This window comes from Metopolophium dirhodum, chromosome 6 (assembly GCF_019925205.1).
Source record: "Metopolophium dirhodum isolate CAU chromosome 6, ASM1992520v1, whole genome shotgun sequence".
NCBI lineage: Eukaryota > Metazoa > Arthropoda > Insecta > Hemiptera > Aphididae > Metopolophium > Metopolophium dirhodum.
In genome coordinates this window covers 32,904,868-32,909,701 of record NC_083565.1, presented here as the reverse complement: position 1 = coordinate 32,909,701, position 4,834 = coordinate 32,904,868, and positions in this window count along the sequence as shown.

Below are 4,834 nucleotides of genomic sequence, written 5' to 3'. Positions count from 1 at the left end.
TTATTTATTATGGCCTGTAAGTTGAACTAATATTGTAAATTACAACAAAATAACCAAAATCATTATTTTTATTCGTTTCTACGATATGGTGATAGACAAAGCGTGAGAAATTAAAATCCCTTTTTTAGCGGTTTTTCGTCATTTGTCGGTGGTTTTTACGGTGGTACCTATTGTAAGTACTAACTATTGAGAAAATCGAAAAACCGCCAATCTTTAAAGTGCCATCTTGATCATCCGATTTGCTAAAAGATTAGATACTATACGTTGAAATCGAAACACTCCTTCCACTGTGATGGAATTGATGTCGTACGCAGGATGAAAAAAAAAACACCACTGTAAAACCACTGACTTCCTCGCTATATATTATACGCTCAGAATCTAAAATATCAACAATTATGACAAAAGTTTTGCATTAGTCAGTTATTTTTGCGCGTTTGGCACTAGTCTTGCGCAGTATTTTTTATTTCGAACTTTTTCTAGGTTCGCCGTATAGATTGGTCCGTAAGCAACCGGTGAAAGACGTCGAGATGTCGGACTCGTGTCGCGGCCAACCGTCGGTGACGATAAGGGGCGAGCGCACAATGCTTTTGCTAAAGTTGATGAAACTCGCCGAAACGGTACAGAGGATGAGAGAATATCTGCTGAAAAGTCAAATGGAGTTGTACCGTCGAAAAAGTAATATTTATAATACGATATAAATAATTATCACCCTGCGGAATTGAATGCGGCAATCAAGATTTTTTCTCCTCGAGGATATAACGTCCAAATTCCGCGTCTGAATTATAGAGGAGGTTTTCGGTGAATCCGTGCGATACGTGTCGATCCCTAGAAAATCCGTGTCTCCGAGTTATGCTCGAAATTTATTAGGCCGGCACAAGTCGCCTCGGCAACCGGTATTTTTATTTGATTTTTATAGTCGAATGAACCGCGGCTTCGTTTTTGGAAAAAAATTTTAATAACTAGAATAATTAGAATTATATTTTAATCAACAATATTAATTTATTACCGATCCCAAAGCACGGTATTCCGTTGAACAAACGACATTATTTTTTTTTTTTTTTTAATGTTTCCCAAAACGGATTCACTTCTATCTTGGTGCATGATCATATTGCGAGTTTTTTCTATACCTCCAAGTTCTAAAAATAATTAATGTGCACATTATAACACGTTGCCGATACATACATTCCCGCTACATCAGCCGAGTGACTTTGGGCAATAACCGAAATATTTTTTGAAGTTTTAACATTAAGGGGCCTGCGCGCGAACTATTTTTTTGCTCAAAAACATACGATTTCGATCATTTTTTGAAAGCGAAACACTTCTTATCGGAATTGGACTTACAAAATTATATTTCTAAACCGTATTGTAATATTACAATATACGATTTAAAATACGACCAATTTTCACAAGCTTGCGCAAAATTAATTAATTAATTAACTAACACGAAATATACCACGGGCGGCGGCAACGAAATTGCATAGGTATTGCCTAAACATTGCCCCTGAATAAGAGACAGACATTTTTTAAAGAAATTTTCGAACCCGCGAGGTACTATAATATAATAAAATTTATTATATTGTAACTTTTTATTATTACAACTTGATCAACAGTCGGAAATATCGTTCTATATAACCTAACCCATCGCTTATTTATCACTACTTAGCACGTCTTGTCCCGCACGCAATGTTATATTTTAATTTTATTTATTATTTTTAGATTCGCCGTACGTATGGACACGGCCACGCGGACATGACGGAAAATAATAATAGTTCAACCGTTGTTGAAAAATAATTAATATTTAGAGTTTAAGACAAATAGTATTTAACAATTTAACGAGTTTCAAACATATATATCATTTGAACATGACATAGAATAGGTACGATGTATATAGGGTATTTTTTAGCACTTGTCTTACGCAAAATATTCTATTTTCTCTAGGTCCCCCCCAGTATGAACGGAGACACGGGACATGACCGCAAAAAGAATTGGATGAAAAATAATTAATATCAAGAATTTAAGACGTTGCGTGTTCAGAACTCAAAAATATGGACACGGGACATGCCTTGATCGATAATAATAATAATAATACTATGGTACAGAATATTATTATAGTTGGAAAGTGGATATTAAGAATTTAAGACGTCGCCTATTACTTGGAGCTCGAAAATATATCGGTCGTGGGACATGTCGGGACGAATACCTCAAATAATTATTATGGGTAGTGCCTAAAGTTAGATATTGTAGTGGATAGTTCCACCGACAGTTTCCAAAAAAATGTCCACTATAGAGTCACCTGGTACACCTAATATTATTATCGACAGTTTGTGTTGTGTACAAAAAAATATGCGCAAAAAGTAAGTGAGTAAATAAATATCTGTGTACATAATAATAGTATAATATATCAAAATGTAAAATTATAACAAAATGTTGGTAGTACCTACACTTACGAGTGGTCTCTTTACCTTAATTTTGTTATATTTTTACATTTTGATATATCATATTATGTACATGGAATACTTACTTACTTTTTGTGCATATTTTTTTTTGTACATATAACAACAGACTGCAGTTGATAATAATATTATATAGGTAGGTGTAGGTAGGTACTAGGTGACTTTATAGTGGACATTTTTTTTTTGGAAACTGTTCGTGGAATTATCTACTATAATAATATCTAACTTTAGGTACTACCTGTAATTATTAGAGGTATTCTCATCCCGACATGTCCCACGACCGAAATTTTCGAGCTCCAAGTAATAGGCGACGTCTTAAATTCTTAATAATATCTACTATCCAACTATAATAATAATATGTACTATAGTATTATTATTATTATTATTATTATCGATCAAGACATGTCCCGTGTCCATATTTTTGAGTTCTGGTCATGCAACGTCTTAAATTCTTAATATTAATTATTTTTCATCCAACTCTTTTTGCGGCCATGTCCCGTGTCTCCGTTCATACCGCGCGGACCTAGAGAAAATAGAATATGGTGCGTAAGACAACAAGTGCTAATAAATACTTTATTGACTATTTTTGAGTTCTGAATAGTTAGGTAACGTATAGTGTGTAGTTATAATTATTGAAAATCTTTTTTCACTTTTTTGTATGTATTAAAATAAACGAGATATGTTAACAATAAATTATTGTCGGTTTTGTCTGTATCCGCAAAACTTTTTCTGTTTACGGCGGTGATTTCGTTATAGTACCTACCCGTCCTACCCACCTGTTGTATGTTAACTAAAATAAGTATAATAACTAAAATACTACTCGTTTGACATTTAGAATCACGATGTCGATGAGTGTTATAAATGTTACCGTCAATTATGTAAATTAGGTAATAACGTAAATTCCTAGCCAATATTGTAAATTCCTAACATTAGTAGTCGATATATCGGCAATGCCTAGGCATTAATTGACAACGTAGACAAGGTTGTAAAGTTCAAATATTATGTTAACACATTTACAACTATGACTAGAAAATTACTTTAATGTCCGATAGAATGAGAGATGGCTATAATATTTTAATAGCCGGAAAGAACGTTATTGTTAGTACCGATTATAGATAATCGATAGATGAATCGACTTAACAACGCGAGGCCGTTTCTAATTAAAATTTACAAATATACATTTTTTAAAAATTTTTCATACATAAGTGTTTACAACTTAGTACTTAGTACAACAATAAGTACCTAAAATTAGAGCTCATCAAACAGCCAGTTTACAATACTATTTTGATTTAACATTTTTATCAAATATAATATGTCTGAGAAAATATATCTAAATGCACATTGCCTGAAAATAATGGACATTAGCGTTATTTCCTAGTCAATATCGTACACTGTCTAATTCGATCGGAAATATCGTTATTGACTATATAGTAGTGATTAACATAAATTCCTTAAATATTACGCTCTTGCCGGTAACATATATATACAGAACGGTTCACCTATTCCGCCCACCCACATTTCGCGTTATTGAAATATATTATTTTACACAACGTTGTCATAAAATAAAAATTTTTTCTTAACATAATCATATTATATTTTACAAGAATTGTATGTGTACATGTCTTAAATAAAGTTATAGACTTATCTAATAAAATATGGTATAGCTACCAGAGGTACTTATAACATGATTTACAAGTGAAGACACCCTCTCACCGGTGCAGAATTTAGACATAATATAGGTAGTATACTTTGCTAATTGTAAACAAATTTAAATTACATATTTTTCTCCTCAACCTAGGAAATAAATAATAATCAATATTTACTGTCCACATTACTATTGTGATATTTAAATGCAAGTAGGTAAATAAAAAAAAAAAAATATAACAAAAATAAACTTGTTGATTGGACACTCCCGACAAAATAATTGTGGTCGGGACACTGGATCACAGGACTCGGGTCACGGTGCATTTCAGTTTGTCTTTGCATATCTACATGACAAAATATAATATCTATTTTGTCATGCGTGCATATATGTATGATAAGGAGATTATTGAAAAGCATTTAAGGATTTAGAGATCACATGAACATTTTATCACAGAGTTGTTTGGATCTTCACAGATTCAATATTTAACATATAAATTATATATTACATTACATTTATAATCAACAAATTGTGCTTGTTAAAAAATTTGCCACATATCAACCCTATTGTTGTAGAAGTTAGGAACTCAGGATGTAAAAATATACACAGGTGACTGATGTGCATCTTATCTTGTCTTGATGACGTGGACCGACCGGACGAGTTGAGGCTTTGAATATAATTTTCCGGTGTCCATAATATAGAGTGACTTTTTATAAAACTTCAATAAATTGTGTTAATA